Raw genomic sequence first — 19,549 nt, 5'->3', positions numbered from 1 at the left:
TCTAAAAGGAGTTTAGTAGCAGACACGGAGACGGGTTCTAAAAGGAGTTTAGTAGCAGACACGGAGACGGGTTCTAAAAGGAGTTTAGTAGCAGACACGGAGACGGGTTCTAAAAGGAGTTTAGTAGCAGACACGGAGACGAGTTCTAAAAGGAGTTTAGTAGCAGACACGGAGACGGGTTCTAAAAGGAGTTTAGTAGCAGACACGGAGACGGGTTCTAAAATGAGTTTAGAAGCAGACACGGAGACGGGTTCTAAAATGAGTTTAGTAGCAGACACGGAGACGGGTTCTAAAAGGAGTTTAGAAGCAGACACGGACACGGGTTCTAAAAGGAGTTTAGTAGCGGACACGGGTTCTAAAAGGAGTTTAGTAGCAGAGACGGGTTCTAAAAGGAGTTTAGTAGCAGAGACGGGTTCTAAAAGGAGTTTAGTAGCAGAGACGGGTTCTAAAAGGAGTTTAGTAGCAGAGACGGGTTCTAAAAGGAGTTTAGTAGCAGACACGGAGACGGGTTCTAAAAGGAGTTTAGTAGCAGACACGGAGACGGGTTCTAAAAGGAGTTTAGTAGCAGACACGGACACAGGTTCTAAAAGGAGTTTAGTAGCAGAGACGGGTTCTAAAAGGAGTTTAGTAGCAGAGACGGGTTCTAAAAGGAGTTTAGTAGCAGAGATGGGTTCTAAAAGGAGTTTAGTAGCAGAGACGGGTTCTAAAAGGAGTTTAGTAGCAGACACGGAGACGGGTTCTAAAAGGAGTTTAGTAGCAGACACGGAGACGGGTTCTAAAAGGAGTTTAGAAGCAGACACAGAGACGGGTTCTAAAATGAGTTTAGTAGCAGACACGGAGACGGGTTCTAAAAGGAGTTTAGAAGCAGACACGGACACGGGTTCTAAAAGGAGTTTAGTAGCGGACACAGGTTCTAAAAGGAGTTTAGTAGCAGAGACGGGTTCTAAAAGGAGTTTAGTAGCAGAGACGGGTTCTAAAAGGAGTTTAGTAGCAGAGATGGGTTCTAAAAGGAGTTTAGTAGCAGAGACGGGTTCTAAAAGGAGTTTAGTAGCAGACACAGAGACGGGTTTTAGAAGGAGTTCAGTTTTTGGTAGCAGGAAGACACAAATGGATTTCCTTTTCGGGAGGAAGCAGAATGAGATTTAGGAGGAGAGGAAGTGGAAGAGGGCCCCGATATCAACAAGCTCTTATTAATTAATAGTGTGTCTCAGGAAGAGGAGATTATAGGATATGATTAAAAGGGTGACAGTAAGGAGGAGATTACAGGATATGATTCCCTGTGTGACAGTCAGCAGGAGATTACAGAATATGATTCCCTGGGTGACAGTCAGGAGGAGATTACAGGATATGAATCCCTGGGTGACAGTCAGGAGGAGATTACAGGATATGATTCAAAGGGTGACAGTAAGGAGGAGATTACAGGATATGATTCCCTGGTTGGCAGTCAGGAGGAGATTACAGGATATGATTCCCTGGTTGGCAGTCAGGAGGAGATTACAGGATATGATTCCCTGGGTGACAGTCAGGAGGAGATTACAGGATATAATTCCCTGGGTGACAGTCAGGAGGAGATTACAGGATATGATTCCCTGGGTGACAGTCAGGAGGAGATTACAGGATATAATTCCCTGGGTGACAGTCAGGAGGAGATTACAGGATATGATTCCCTGGGTGACAGGAGATTACAGGATATGATTCCCTGGGTGACAGTCAGGAGGAGATTACAGGATATGATTCCCTGTGTGACAGTCAGAAGGAGATTACAGGATATGATTCCCTGGGTGACAGTCAGGAGGAGATTACAGGATATGATTCCCTGTGTGACAGTCAGAAGGAGATTACAGGATATGATTCCCTGGGTGACAGTCAGGAGGAGATTACAGGATATGATTCCCTGTGTGACAGTCAGAAGGAGATTACAGGATTTGATTCCCTGGGTGGCAGTCAGGAGGAGATTACAGGATATGATTCCCTGGGTGACAGTCAGGAGGAGATTATAGGATATGATTCCCTGGGTGACAGTCAGGAGGAGATTACAGGATATGATTCCCTGTGTGACAGTCAGAAGGAGATTACAGGATTTGATTCCCTGGGTGACAGTCAGGAGGAGATTACAGGATATGATTCCCTGTGTGACAGTCAGCAGGAGATTACAGGATATGATTCCCTCTGTGACAGTCAGCAGGATATTACAGGATATGATTCCCTGGGTGACAGTCAGAAGGAGATTACAGGATATGATTCCCTGTGTGACAGGAGATTATAGGATATGATTCCCTGTGTGACAGTCAGCAGGAGATTACAGGATATGATTCCCTGGGTGACAGTCAGGAGGAGATTACAGGATACGATTCCCTGGGTGACAGTCAGGAGGAGATTACAGGATATGATTCCCTGGGTGACAGTCAGGAGGAGATTACAGGATATGATTCCCTGGGTGACAGCCAGGAGGAGATTACAGGATATGATTCCCTGGGTGACAGTCAGGAGGAGATTAAAGGATATGATTCCCTGTGTGACAGTCAGGAGGAGATTACAGGATATGATTCCCTGGTTGGCAGTCAGGAGGAGATTAAAGGATACGATTCCCTGGGTGGCAGTCAGGAGGAGATTACAGGATATGATTCCCTGGGTGACAGTCAGAAGGAGATTACAGGATATGATTCCCTGTGTGACAGCCAGGAGGAGATTACAGGATATGATTCCCTGGTTGGCAGTCAGGAGGAGATTAAAGGATACGATTCCCTGGGTGGCAGTCAGGAGGAGATTAAAGGATACGATTCCCTGGGTGACAGTCAGGAGGAGATTACAGGATATGATTCCCTGGGTGGCAGTCAGGAGGAGATTAAAGGATACGATTCCCTGGTTGGCAGTCAGCAGGATATTACAGGATATGATTCCCTGTGTGACAGTCAGGAGGAGATTACAGGATATGATTCCCATTATCCCCTGGCCTGACATGATGAAAGTAAGATTTTTCCCACAGGGGCTGCTGTGGAGACCATTCAGTGCTAAATGTATATATATATCATGGAAGCTGAAATTACCCATACTAACATTTTTTTAATTCACGTTTGATATCAATTGGAACTCCAGGTACTCGCTTTTACAATCAGTTGAAATTGTTATTAGTCTAATTTAATAATGTTATTATAATTAAATTTAAAAACATTAATTTCACCTTTATTTATTTAACCAGGTGGCCAGTTGAGAATAAGTTCTCATTTCCAACTGTGACCTGCCAAGATATAGCAAAGCAGTGCAACACAAACAACAACACAGTTACGCATAAACAAACGTACAGTCAATAACACAACAGACAAAATCTATGTGGCTAGTGTCCATCTTTCCTGCCTATGTTTCTGGTGCTGACGAAATGTTGTGCAGCTGGAATGCAGCAGGACGCCTCATTGTGTTAATGAACTGTTATAATCAGCTTGGTGGCAGCAATACTTCTGCCAAGAGGAAGATTCTGCTCAGTCCACAGAGAGAGAGAGGTTCCGTTCCCCACCAGGACTCATCTACTACTGTCTCCACAAGGTCCCATTCACCACCAGGACTCATCTACTACTGTCTCCACAATGTCCCGTTCACCACCAGGACTCATCTACTACTGTCTCCACAAGGTCCCATTCACCACCAGGACTCATCTACTACTGTCTCCACAAGGTCCCATTCACCACCAGGACTCATCTACTACTGTCTCCACAAGGTCCCATTCACCACCAGGACTCATCTACTACTGTCTCCACAAGGTCCCATTCACCACCAGGACTCATCTACTACTGTCTCCACAAGGTCCCGTTCACCACCAGGACTCATCTACTACTGTCTCCACAAGGTCCCATTCACCACCAGGACTCATCTACTACTGTCTCCACAAGGTCCCATTCACCACCAGGACTCATCTACTACTGTCTCCACAAGATCCCATTCACTACCAGGACTCATCTACTACTGTCTCCACAAGGTCCCGTTCACCACCAGGACTCATCTACTACTGTCTCCACAAGGTCCCATTCACCACTAGGACTCATCTACTACTGTCTCCACAAGGTCCCATTCACCACCAGGACTCATCTACTACTGTCTCCACAAGGTCCCATTCACCACCAGGACTCATCTACTACTGTCTCCACAAGGTCCCGTTCACCACCAGGACTCATCTACTACTGTCTCCACAAGGTCCCGTTCACCACCAGGACTCATCTACTACTGTCTCCACAAGGTCCCATTCACCACCAGGACTCATCTACTACTGTCTCCACAAGGTCCCATTCACCACCAGGACTCATCTACTACTGTCTCCACAAGGTCCCATTCACCACCAGGACTCATCTACTACTGTCTCCACAAGGTCCCATTCACCACCAGGACTCATCTACTACTGTCTCCACAAGGTCCCATTCACCACCAGGACTCATCTACTACTGTCTCCACAAGGTCCCATTCACCACCAGGACTCATCTACTACTGTCTCCACAATGTCCCATACACCACCAGGACTCATCTACTACTGTCTCCACAAGGTCCCATTCACCACCAGGACTCATCTACTACTGTCTCCACAAGGTCCCATTCACCACCAGGACTCATCTACTACTGTCTCCACAAGGTCCCATTCCCCACCAGGACTCATCTACTACTGTCTCCACAAGGTCCCATACACCACCAGGACTCATCTACTACTGTCTCCACAAGGTCCCATTCCCCACCAGGACTCATCTACTACTGTCTCCACAAGGTCCCATACACCACCAGGACTCATCTACTACTGTCTCCACAAGGTCCCATACACCACCAGGACTCATCTACTACTGTCTCCACAAGGTCCCATTCACCACCAGGACTCATCTACTACTGTCTCCACAAGGTCCCATACACCACCAGGACTCATCTACTACTGTCTCCACAAGGTCCCATTCACCACCAGGACTCATCTACTACTGTCTCCACAAGGTCCCATTCACCACCAGGACTCATCTACTACTGTCTCCACAAGGTCCCATTCACCACCAGGACTCATCTACTACTGTCTCCACAAGGTCCCATTCCCCACCAGGACTCATCTACTACTGTCTCCACAAGGTCCCATTCACCACCAGGACTCATCTACTACTGTCTCCACAAGGTCCCATTCACCACCAGGACTCATCTACTACTGTCTCCACAAGGTCCCATTCACCACCAGGACTCATCTACTACTGTCTCCACAAGGTCCCATTCACCACCAGGACTCATCTACTACTGTCTCCACAAGGTCCCATTCACCACCAGGACTCATCTACTACTGTCTCCACAAGATCCCATTCACCACCAGGACTCATCTACTACTGTCTCCACAAGGTCCCGTTCACCACCAGGACTCATCTACTACTGTCTCCACAAGGTACCGTTCACCACCAGGACTCATCTACTACTGTCTCCACAAGGTACCGTTCACCACCAGGACTCATCTACTACTGTCTCCACAAGGTCCCATACACCACCAGGACTCATCTACTACTGTCTCCACAAGGTCCCATTCCCCACCAGGACTCATCTACTACTGTCTCCACAAGGTCCCATACACCACCAGGACTCATCTACTACTGTCTCCACAAGGTCCCATTCACCACCAGGACTCATCTACTACTGTCTCCACACGGTACCATACACCACCAGGACTCATCTACTACTGTCTCCACAAGGTCCCATTCACCACCAGGACTCATCTACTACTGTCTCCACAAGGTCCCATTCACCACCAGGACTCATCTACTACTGTCTCCACAAGGTCCCATTCACCACCAGGACTCATCTACTACTGTCTCCACAAGGTCCCATTCACCACCAGGACTCATCTACTACTGTCTCCACAAGGTCCCATTCACCACCAGGACTCATCTACTACTGTCTCCACAATGTCCCATTCACCACCAGGACTCATCTACTACTGTCTCCACAAGGTCCCATTCACCACCAGGACTCATCTACTACTGTCTCCACAAGGTCCCGTTCACCACCAGGCCTCATCTACTACTGTCTCCACAAGGTCCCATTCACCACCAGGACTCATCTACTACTGTCTCCATAAGGTCCCATTCACCACCAGGACTCATCTACTACTGTCTCCACAAGGTCCCATTCCCCACCAGGACTCATCTACTACTGTCTCCACAAGGTCCCATACACCACCAGGACTCATCTACTACTGTCTCCACAAGGTCCCATTCACCACCAGGATTCATCTACTACTGTCTCCACAAGGTCCCATTCACCACCAGGACTCATCTACTACTGTCTCCACAAGGTCCCATTCACCACCAGGACTCATCTACTACTGTCTCCACAAGGTCCCATTCACCACCAGGATTCATCTACTACTGTCTCCACAAGGTCCCATTCACCACCAGGACTCATCTACTACTGTCTCCACAATGTCCCATTCACCACCAGGACTCATCTACTACTGTCTCCACAAGGTCCCATTCACCACCAGGACTCATCTACTACTGTCTCCACAAGGTCCCATTCACCACCAGGACTCATCTACTACTGTCTCCACAAGGTCCCATTCACCACCAGTATTCTTTATTTAACCACTCTGGAGCCCATTGTGACTGGTGAATACATTTCTGAAATATGCCACCCTGACAGCGCCACGCAGACCTGCCTATCTGTTTGCAGTGTGGGAGCAGCCCTGTGAGAGAAGCCCAGTGGGAGTCAAACCTGTCTATCTGTTTGCAGTGTGGGAGCAGCACTGTGACAGAAGCCCAGTGGGAGTCTGCCATTTTCTCAGCATTTTCCCAGCTGACCTCCAGACCTTCTCTTATAGCAGAGCAGGGGCCCAGCGGCCAGCCAGAGGCCAGGTCAGAGTTATTTGTTGTTACACCAGTGTGATCTGTCCTCAGACTGTCTAGTAACCCCCACACACTCTTTTACACCTGCCAGTCAGCCTAACAAAACTGGCCAGACTGCAATAGCCAGACTGCTACAGCCAGACTGCTACAGCCAGACTGCTATATTACAGCCAGATTGATACAGCCAGACTGCTACATTACAGCCAGATTGATACAGCCAGACTGCTAAACTACAGCCAGACTGCTGCACTTCAGCCAGACTGCTTCAGCCAGACTGCAACACTACAGCCAGACTGCAACACTACAGCCAGACTGCTACACTACAGCCAGATTGCGACAGCCGGACTGCTACACTACAGCCAGATTGATACAGGCAGACTGCTACACTACAGCCAGACTGCTACACTACAGCCATACTGCTACAGCCAGACTGCTACACTACAGCCAGACTGCTACACAACAGCCAGACTGCTACAGCCAGACTGCTACACTACAGCCAGACTGCTACAGCCAGACTGCTACACTACAGCCAGACTGCTACAGCCAGACTGCTACACTACAGCCAGACTGCTACAGCCGGACTGCTACACTACAGCCAGACTGCTACAGCCGGACTGCTACACTACAGCCGGACTGCTACACTACAGCCGGACTGCTACACTACAGCCAGACTGCTACACTACAGCCGGACTGCTACACTACAGCCAGACTGCTACACTACAGCCAGACTGCTACCCTACAGTTGGCCTGCTACACTACATCCAGACTGCAACACTACAGCTGGACTGCCACACTCCAGCCAGACTGCCACACTCCAGCCGGACTGCTACACTACAGCCGGACTGCTACACTACAGCCGGACTGCTACACTACAGCTGGACTGCTACAGCCAGACTGCTACACTACAGCCAGACTGCTACACTATAGCCAGACTGCTACAGCTAGACTGCTACAGCCCGGCTGCAGCACTACAGCCAGACTGCCACAGCCAAACTGCTGGACTAAATCCAGACTGCTACACTATAGTCAGACTGCTACACTACAGCCAGACTGATACAGCCAGAATGTTAAACTACCGCCAGACTGCTACATCCAGACAGCTACAGCCAAACTGCTACAGCCAGACTGCTACACTACAGCCAGACTGCTACAGCCAGACTGATACACTTCAGCCAGACTGATACACTACAGCCAGACTGCTACACTACAGTCAGACTGCTACAGCCAGACTGCTACACTACAGCCAGACTGCTACAGCCAGACTGCTACACTACAGCCAGACTGCTACACTACAGACAGACTGCTACACTACAGCCAGACTGCTACAGTCAGACTGCAACACTACAGCCAGACTGCTACAGCCAGACTGCTACACTACGGCCAGACTGCTACACTACAGCCAGACTGCTACAGCAGGACTGCTACACTACAGCCGGACTGCTACACTACAGCCAGACTGTTACACTACAGCCAGACTGCTACACTACAGCCAGACTGCTACCCTAAATTTGGCCTGCTACACTACAGCCAGACTGCTACACTACAGCCAGACTGCTACACTACAGAAGGACTGCAACACTACAGCCAGACTGCTGGACTAAAGCCAGACTGCTACACTACAGCCGGACTGCTACACTACAGCCGGACTGCTACACTACAGCCAGACTGCTGGACTAAAGCCAGACTGCTACACTACAGCCGGACTGCTGGACTAAAGCCAGACTGCTACACTACAGCCAGACTGCTACACTACAGCCAGACTGCTACACTACATCCAGACTGCTGGACTAAAGCCAGACTGCTACACTATAGCCAGACCTCCTACGGACCTCTATGATTGTGTTTCAGTCTCATCACCTATACAGGGGACAGAGGAGACGTCTCATCACCTATACAGGGGACAGAGGAGACGTCTCATCACCTATACAGGGGACAGAGGAGACGTCTCATCACCTATACAGGGGACAGAGGAGACGTCTCATCACCTATAGAGGGGACAGAGGAGACGTCTCATCACCTATACAGGAGACAGAGGAGACGTCTCATCACCTATACAGGAGACAGAGGAGACGTCTCATCACCTATGCAGGAGACAGAGGAGACGTCTCATCACCTATACAGGAGACAGAGGAGACGTCTCATCACCTTTACAGGGGACAGAGGAGACGTCTCATCACCTATACAGGAGACAGAGGAGACGTCTCATCACCTATACAGGAGACCGAGGAGACGTCTCATCACCTTTACAGGAGACAGAGGAGACGTCTCATCACCTATACAGGGGACAGAGGAGACGTCTCATCACCTATACAGGGGACAGAGGAGACGTCTCATCACCTTTACAGGGGACAGAGGAGACGTCTCATCACCTATACAGGGGACAGAGGAGACGTCTCATCACCTATACAGGAGACAGAGGAGACGTCTCATCACCTATACAGGGGACAGAGGAGACGTCTCATCACCTATACAGGGGACAGAGGAGACGTCTCATCACCTATACAGGGGACAGAGGAGACGTCTCATCACCTATACAGGAGACAGAGGAGACGTCTCATCACCTATACAGGAGACAGAGGAGACGTCTCATCACCTATACAGGGGACAGAGGAGACGTCTCATCACCTTTACAGGGGACAGAGGAGACGTCTCATCACCTATACAGGGGACAGAGGAGACGTCTCATCACCTATACAGGGGACAGAGGAGACGTCTCATCACCTTTACAGGAGACAGAGGAGACGTCTCATCACCTATACAGGGGACAGAGGAGACGTCTCATCACCTATACAGGGGACAGAGGAGACGTCTCATCACCTATACAGGGGACAGAGGAGACGTCTCATCACCTACAGAGGGGACAGAGGAGACGTCTCATCACCTATACAGGAGACAGAGGAGACGTCTCATCACCTATACAGGAGACAGAGGAGACGTCTCATCACCTATACAGGGGACAGAGGAGACGTCTCATCACCTATACAGGAGACAGAGGAGACGTCTCATCACCTATACAGGGGACAGAGGAGACGTCTCATCACCTATACAGGGGACAGAGGACACGTCTCATCACCTATACAGGAGACAGAGGAGACGTCTCATCACCTATACAGGGGACAGAGGAGACGTCTCATCACCTATACAGGGGACAGAGGAGACGTCTCATCACCTATACAGGGGACAGAGGAGACGTCTCATCAACTTTACAGGGGACAGAGGAGACGTCTCATCACCTTTACAGGGGACAGAGGAGACGTCTCATCACCTATACAGGAGACAGAGGAGACGTCTCATCACCTATACAGGGGACAGAGGAGACGTCTCATCACCTTTACAGGGGACAGAGGAGACGTCTCATCACCTATACAGGGGACAGAGTAGACGTCTCATCACCTATACAGGGGACAGAGGGAGACGTCTCATCACCTATACAGGGGACAGAGGAGACATCTCATCACCTATACAGGAGACAGAGGAGACGTCTCATCACCTTTACAGGGGACAGAGGAGACGTCTCATCACCTTTACAGGGGACAGAGGAGACGTCTCATCACCTATACAGGAGACAGAGGAGACGTCTCATCACCTATACAGGGGACAGAGGAGACGTCTCATCACCTATACAGGGGACAGAGGAGACGTCTCATCACCTTTACAGGGGACAGAGGAGACGTCTCATCACCTATACAGTAGACAGAGGAGACGTCTCATCACCTTTACAGAGGAGACGTCTCATCACCTATACAGGGGACAGAGGAGACGTCTCATCACCTTTACAGGGGACAGAGGAGACGTCTCATCACCTATACAGGGGACAGAGGAGACGTCTCATCACCTATACAGGGGACAGAGGAGACGTCTCATCACCTTTACAGGGGACAGAGGAGACGTCTCATCACCTTTACAGGGGACAGAGGAGACGTCTCATCACCTATACAGGGGACAGAGGAGACGTCTCATCACCTTTACAGGGGACAGAGGAGACGTCTCATCACCTATACAGTAGACAGGACCCATAGGGTTACTATTGACCAGGACCCATAGTGTTACCTATTGACCAGGACCCATAGGGTTACTATTGACCAGGACCCATAGGGTTACTATTGTCCAGGACCCATAGGGTTACCTATTGACCAGGACCCATAGGGTTACTATTGACCGGGACCCATAGGGTTACTATTGACCAGGACCCATAGGGTTACTATTGCCCAGGACCCATAGGGTTACTATTGTCCAGGACCCATAGGGTTACTATTGACCAGGACCCGTAGGGTTACTATTGACCAGGACCCATAGGGTTACTATTGACCAGGACCCATAGGGTTACTATTGTCCAGGACCCATAGGGTTACTATTGACCAGGACCCGTAGGGTTACTATTGACCAGGACCCATAGGGTTACTATTGACCAGGACCCATAGGGTTACTATTGACCAGGACCCATAGGGTTACTATTGACCAGGACCCATAAGGTTACTATTGACCAGGACCCATAGGGTTACTATTGACCAGGACCCATAGGGTTACTATTGACCAGGATCCATAGGGTTACCTATTGACCAGGACCCATAGGGTTACTATTGACCAGGACCCATAGGGTTACTATTGACCAGGACCCATAGGGTTACTATTGACCAGGACCCATAGGGTTACTATTGACCAGGACCCATAGGGTTACTATTGACCAGGACCCATAGGGTTACTATTGACCAGGACCCATAGGGTTACTATTGACCAGGACCCATAGGGTTAATATTGACCATTACCCATAGGGTTACTATTGACCGGGACCCATAGGGTTACTATTGACCGGGACCCATAGGGTTACTATTGTCCAGGACCCATAGTGTTACTATTGACCGGGACCCATAGGGTTACTATTGACCGGGAACCATAGGGTTACTCATTACCAGGACCCATAGGGTTACTATTGACCAGGACCCATAGGGTTACTATTGACCAGGACCCATAGGGTTACCATTGACCAGGACCCATAGGGTTACTATTGACCAGGACCCATAGTGTTACTATTGACCAGGACCCATAGGGTTACTATTGACCAGGACCCATAGGGTTACTATTGACCAGGACCCATAGGGTTACTATTGACCAGGACCCATAGGGTTACTATTGACCAGGACCCATAGGGTTACCTATTGACCAGGACCCATAGGGTTACTATTGACCAGGACCCATAGGATTACTATTGACCAGGACGCATAGGGTTACTATTGACCAGGACCCATAGGGTTACCTATTGACCAGGACCCATAGGGTTACTATTGACCAGGACCCATAGGGTTACTATTGACCAGGACCCATTGGGTTACTTGAATAAATTTGCTATATAGGAAACAGGGTGCCATTTGGGAGACACCCAGAGATTCATTAATATTTGCACTATAAAGCCTATTGCAGATTGTCACTGTGCCCTTATTGTAAAAGTTGTCCAATGACTTTGGATGGCCAAGGCCACAGTATTTATGAATTCCTGTGCTGTGCAGTACAGACATAGATTCCCCATTTAACTATGAAAGCATTTTATTCACTATTCACTTAACAATAGCCGTGTGAGGCACTGATTGAAAGCAGTTGGGGCGGCAGGGTAGCCTTGTGGTTAGAGCGTTGGACTAGTAACCGAAAGGTTGCAAGTTCAAATCCCCGAGCTGACAAGGTACAAATCTGTCGTTCTGCCCCTGAACAGGCAGTTAACCCACTGTTCCTAGGCCGTCATTGAAAATAAGAATTTGTTCTTAACTGACTTGCCTAGTTAAATAAAAATAAAAATAAAAATAAATAAAAAATAAAATAACAACCCCATACGTCCTGTAAGGTTCTCACAACACTGGACACTGATCCATCACCAAGTAACCCCAGCCTCTTCACTCCCTCCTCTGGCAGACCACATGACAGACCACATGACAGACCACATGACAGACCACATGACAGACCACATGGTAGACCACGTTGTAGACCACATGGTAGACCACGTTACAGATCACATGGTAGACCACACATCTCTCCATTCCTCTTCTGGCAGACCACATAGTAGACCGCATGGTAGACCGCACATCTCTCCATTCCTCTTCTGGCAGACCACATGGCAGACCACAAACCTCCATCTCTCCGTTCCTCCTCTGGCAGACCACAAACCTCCATCTCTCCATTCCTCCTCTGGCAGACCACATGGCAGACCACAAACCCCCGTCTCTCCGTTCCTCCTCTGGCAGACCACATGGCAGACCACAAACCCCCGTCTCTCCGTTCCTCCTCTGGCAGACCACATGGCAGACCACAAACCTCCGTCTCTCCGTTCCTCTTCTGGCAGACCACAAACCTCCATCTCTCCGTTCCTACTCTGGCAGACCACAAACCTCCATTTCTCCGTTCCTCCTCTGGCAGACCACAAACCTCCATCTCTCCATTCCTCCTCTGGCAGACCACATGGCAGACCACAAACCCCGTCTCTCCGTTCCTCCTCTGGCAGACCACATGGCAGACCACAAACCCCCGTCTCTCCGTTCCTCCTCTGGCAGACCACATGGCAGACCACAAACCTCCGTCTCTCCGTTCCTCTTTTGGCAGACCACAAACCTCCATCTCTCCGTTCCTACTCTGGCAGACCACAAACCTCCATCTCTCCGTTCCTCCTCTGGCAGACCACAAACCTCCATCTCTCCATTCCTCCTCTGGCAGACCACATGGCAGACCACAAACCCCCGTCTCTCCGTTCCTCCTCTGGCAGACCACATGACAGACCACAAACCTCCATCTCTCCATTCCTCCTCTGGCAGACCACATGGCAGACCACAAACCTCCGTCTCTCCGTTCCTCCTCTGGCAGACCACATGACAGACCACAAACCCCCGTCTCTCTGTTCCTCCTCTGGCAGACCACATGACAGACCACAAACCCCCGTCTCTCCGTTCCTACTCTGGCAGACCACAAACCTCCATCTCTCCATTCCTCCTCTGGCAGACCACATGGCAGACCACAAACCTCCATCTCTCCATTCCTCCTCTGGCAGACCACATGGCAGACCACAAACCCCCGTCTCTCCGTTCCTCCTCTGGCAGACCACATGGCAGACCACAAACCTCCATCTCTCCATTCCTCCTCTGGCAGACCACATGGCAGACCACAAACCCCCGTCTCTCCGTTCCTACTCTGGCAGACCACATGACAGACCACAAACCTCCATCTCTCCATTCCTCCTCTGGCAGACCACATGACAGACCACAAACCTCCATCTCTCCGTTCCTCCTCTGGCAGACCACATGACAGACCACAAACCTCCATCTCTCCGTTCCTCCTCTGGCAGACCACATGACAGACCACAAACCTCCATCTCTGTTCCTCCTCTGGCAGACCACAAACCCCCGTCTCTCCGTTCCTCCTCTGGCAGACCACATGACAGACCACAAACCTCCATCTCTCCGTTCCTCCTCTGGCAGACCACAAACCCCCGTCTCTCCGTTCTTCCTCTGGCAGACCACATGACAGACCACAAACCTCCATCTCTCCATTCCTCCTCTGGCAGACCACATGACAGACCACAAACCTCCATCTCTCCGTTCCTCCTCTGGCAGACCACATGACAGACCACAAACCTCCATCTCTCCGTTCCTCCTCTGGCAGACCACATGACAGACCACAAACCTCCATCTCTCCATTCCTCCTCTGGCAGACCACATGACAGACCACAAACCTCCATCTCTGTTCCTCCTCTGGCAGACCACAAACCCCCGTCTCTCCGTTCCTCCTCTGGCAGACCACATGACAGACCACAAACCTCCATCTCTCCGTTCCTCCTCTGGCAGACCACAAACCCCCGTCTCTCCGTTCCTCCTCTGGCAGACCACATGACAGACCACAAACCTCCATCTCTCCATTCCTCCTCTGGCAGACCACATGACAGACCACAAACCTCCATTTCTCCGTTCCTCCTCTGGCAGACCACATGACAGACCACAAACCCCCGTCTCTCCGTTCCTCCTCTGACAGACCACATGACAGACCACAAACCCCGTCTCTCCGTTCCTCCTCTGGCAGACCACATGACAGACCACAAACCTCCATCTCTCCGTTCCTCCTCTGGCAGACCACATGACAGACCACAAACCCCCGTCTCTCCGTTCCTCCTCTGGCAGACCACATGGCAGACCACAAACCTCCATCTCTCCATTCCTCCTCTGGCAGACCACATGACAGACCACAAACACCCGTCTCTCCGTTCCTCCTCTGGCAGACCACATGGCAGACCACAAACCTCCATCTCTCCATTCCTCCTCTGGCAGACCACATGGCAGACCACAAACCCCCGTCTCTCCGTTCCTCCTCTGGCAGACCACATGGCAGACCACAAACCTCCATCTCTCCATTCCTCCTCTGGCAGACCACATGACAGACCACAAACCTCCATCTCTCCATTCCTCCTCTGGCAGACCACATGGCAGACCACAAACCCCCGTCTCTCCGTTCCTCCTCTGGCAGACCACATGACAGACCACAAACCCCCGTCTCTCCGTTCCTCCTCTGGCAGACCACATGGCAGACCACAAACCTCCATCTCTCCATTCCTCCTCTGGCAGACCACATGGCAGACCACAAACCTCCATCTCTCCATTCCTCCTCTGGCAGACCACATGGCAGACCACAAACCCCGTCTCTCCGTTCCTCCTCTGGCAGACCACATGGCAGACCACAAACCTCCATCTCTCCATTCCTCCTCTGGCAGACCACATGGCAGACCACAAACCTCCATCTCTCCATTCCTCCTCTGGCAGACCACATGGCAGACCACAAACCCCCGTCTCTCCGTTCCTACTCTGGCAGACCACATGACAGACCACAAACCTCCATCTCTCCATTCCTCCTCTGGCAGACCACATGACAGACCACAAACCTCCATCTCTCCGTTCCTCCTCTGGCAGACCACATGACAGACCACAAACCTCCATCTCTCCGTTCCTCCTCTGGCAGACCACATGACAGACCACAAACCTCCATCTCTCCATTCCTCCTCTGGCAGACCACATGACAGACCACAAACCTCCATCTCTCCGTTCCTCCTCTGGCAGACCACATGACAGACCACAAACCTCCATCTCTGTTCCTCCTCTGGCAGACCATAAACCCTCGTCTCTCCGTTCCTCCTCTGGCAGACCACATGACAGACCACAAACCTCCATCTCTCCGTTCCTCCTCTGGCAGACCACAAACCCCGTCTCTCCGTTCCTCCTCTGGCAGACCACATGACAGACCACAAACCTCCATCTCTCCATTCCTCCTCTGGCAGACCACATGACAGACCACAAATCTCCATTTCTCCGTTCCTCCTCTGGCAGACCACATGACAGACCACAAACCCCCGTCTCTCCGTTCCTCCTCTGGCAGACCACATGACAGAACACAAACCCCCGTCTCTCCGTTCCTCCTCTGGCAGACCACATGACAGACCACAAACCCCCGTCTCTCCATTCCTCCTCTGGCAGACCACATGACAGACCACAAACCCCCGTCTCTCCATTCCTCCTCTGGCAGACCACATGACAGACCACAAACCCCCGTCTCTCCATTCCTCCTCTGGCAGACCACAAACCTCCATCTCTCCATTCCTCCTCTGGCAGACCACATGACAGACCACAAACCCCCGTCTCTCCATTCCTCCTCTGGCAGACCACATGACAGACCACAAACCCCCGTCTCTCCATTCCTCCTCTGGCAGACCACATGGCAGACCACAAACCTCCATCTCTCCATTCCTCCTCTGGCAGACCACATGACAGACCACAAACCCCCGTCTCTCCATTCCTCCTCTGGCAGACCACATGACAGACCACAAACCTCCATCTCTCCATTCCTCCTCTGGCAGACCACATGACAGACCACAAACCCCCGTCTCTCCATTCCTCCTCTGGCAGACCACATGACAGACCACAAACCCCCATCTCTCCATTCCTCCTCTGGCAGACCACATGACAGACCACAAACCCCCGTCTCTCCGTTCCTCCTCTGGCAGACCACATGGCAGACCACAAACCTCGGTCTCTCCGTTCCTCTTCTGACAGACCACAAACCTCCATCTCTGTTCCTCCTCTGGCAGACCACAAACCCTCGTCTCTCCGTTCCTCCTCTGGCAGACCACATGACAGACCACAAACCTCCATCTCTCCGTTCCTCCTCTGGCAGACCACAAACCCCCGTCTCTCCGTTCCTCCTCTGGCAGACCACATGACAGACCACAAACACCCGTCTCTCCATTCCTCCTCTGACAGACCACAAACCTCCATCTCTCCATTCCTCCTCTGGCAGACCACATGACAGACCACAAACCCCCGTCTCTCCATTCCTCCTCTGGCAGACCACATGACAGACCACAAACCCCCGTCTCTCCATTCCTCCTCTGGCAGACCACATGACAGACCACAAACCCCCGTCTCTCCGTTCCTCCTCTGGCAGACCACATGACAGACCACAAACCTCCATCTCTCCATTCCTCCTCTGGCAGACCACATGACAGACCACAAACCTCCATTTCTCCGTTCCTCCTCTGGCAGACCACATGACAGACCACAAACCCCCGTCTCTCCGTTCCTCCTCTGACAGACCACATGACAGACCACAAACCCCCGTCTCTCCGTTCCTCCTCTGGCAGACCACATGACAGACCACAAACCTCCATCTCTCCGTTCCTCCTCTGGCAGACCACATGACAGACCACAAACCCCCGTCTCTCCGTTCCTCCTCTGGCAGACCACATGGCAGACCACAAACCTCCATCTCTCCATTCCTCCTCTGGCAGACCACATGACAGACCACAAACACCCGTCTCTCCGTTCCTCCTCTGGCAGACCACATGGCAGACCACAAACCTCCATCTCTCCATTCCTCCTCTGGCAGACCACATGGCAGACCACAAACCCCCGTCTCTCCGTTCCTCCTCTGGCAGACCACATGGCAGACCACAAACCTCCATCTCTCCATTCCTCCTCTGGCAGACCACATGACAGAACTCAAACCTCCATCTCTCCATTCCTCCTCTGGCAGACCACATGACAGACCACAAACCTCCATCTCTCCATTCCTCCTCTGGCAGACCACATGGCAGACCACAAACCCCCGTCTCTCCGTTCCTCCTCTGGCAGACCACATGACAGACCACAAACCCCCGTCTCTCCGTTCCTCCTCTGGCAGACCACATGGCAGACCACAAACCTCCATCTCTCCATTCCTCCTCTGGCAGACCACATGGCAGACCACAAACCTCCATCTCTCCATTCCTCCTCTGGCAGACCACATGGCAGACCACAAACCCCCGTCTCTCCGTTCCTCCTCTGGCAGACCACATGGCAGACCACAAACCTCCATCTCTCCATTCCTCCTCTGGCAGACCACATGGCAGACCACAAACCTCCATCTCTCCATTCCTCCTCTGGCAGACCACATGGCAGACCACAAACCCCCGTCTCTCCGTTCCTACTCTGGCAGACCACATGACAGACCACAAACCTCCATCTCTCCATTCCTCCTCTGGCAGACCACATGACAGACCACAAACCTCCATCTCTCCGTTCCTCCTCTGGCAGACCACATGACAGACCACAAACCTCCATCTCTCCGTTCCTCCTCTGGCAGACCACATGACAGACCACAAACCTCCATCTCTCCATTCCTCCTCTGGCAGACCACATGACAGACCACAAACCTCCATCTCTCCGTTCCTCCTCTGGCAGACCACATGACAGACCACAAACCTCCATCTCTGTTCCTCCTCTGGCAGACCATAAACCCTCGTCTCTCCGTTCCTCCTCTGGCAGACCACATGACAGACCACAAACCTCCATCTCTCCGTTCCTCCTCTGGCAGACCACAAACCCCCGTCTCTCCGTTCCTCCTCTGGCAGACCACATGACAGACCACAAACCTCCATCTCTCCATTCCTCCTCTGGCAGACCACATGACAGACCACAAATCTCCATTTCTCCGTTCCTCCTCTGGCAGACCACATGACAGACCACAAACCCCCGTCTCTCCGTTCCTCCTCTGGCAGACCACATGACAGACCACAAACCCCCGTCTCTCCGTTCCTCCTCTGGCAGACCTCATGACAGACCACAAACCCCCGTCTCTCCATTCCTCCTCTGGCAGATCACATGACAGACCACAAACCCCCGTCTCTCCATTCCTCCTCTGGCAGACCACATGACAGACCACAAACCCCCGTCTCTCCATTCCTCCTCTGGCAGACCACAAACCTCCATCTCTCCATTCCTCCTCTGGCAGACCACATGACAGACCACAAACCCCCGTCTCTCCATTCCTCCTCTGGCAGACCACATGACAGACCACAAACCCCCGTCTCTCCATTCCTCCTCTGGCAGACCACATGGCAGACCACAAACCTCCATCTCTCCATTCCTCCTCTGGCAGACCACATGACAGACCACAAACCCCCGTCTCTCCATTCCTCCTCTGGCAGACCACATGACAGACCACAAACCTCCATCTCTCCATTCCTCCTCTGGCAGACCACATGACAGACCACAAACCCCCGTCTCTCCATTCCTCCTCTGGCAGACCACATGACAGACCACAAACCCCCATCTCTCCATTCCTCCTCTGGCAGACCACATGACAGACCACAAACCCCCGTCTCTCCGTTCCTCCTCTGGCAGACCACATGGCAGACCACAAACCTCCGTCTC

Source organism: Oncorhynchus masou, chromosome 7 (genome assembly GCF_036934945.1).
Source record: "Oncorhynchus masou masou isolate Uvic2021 chromosome 7, UVic_Omas_1.1, whole genome shotgun sequence".
Classification (NCBI taxonomy): domain Eukaryota; kingdom Metazoa; phylum Chordata; class Actinopteri; order Salmoniformes; family Salmonidae; genus Oncorhynchus; species Oncorhynchus masou.
Note: the sequence above shows the minus strand (reverse complement) of the source record.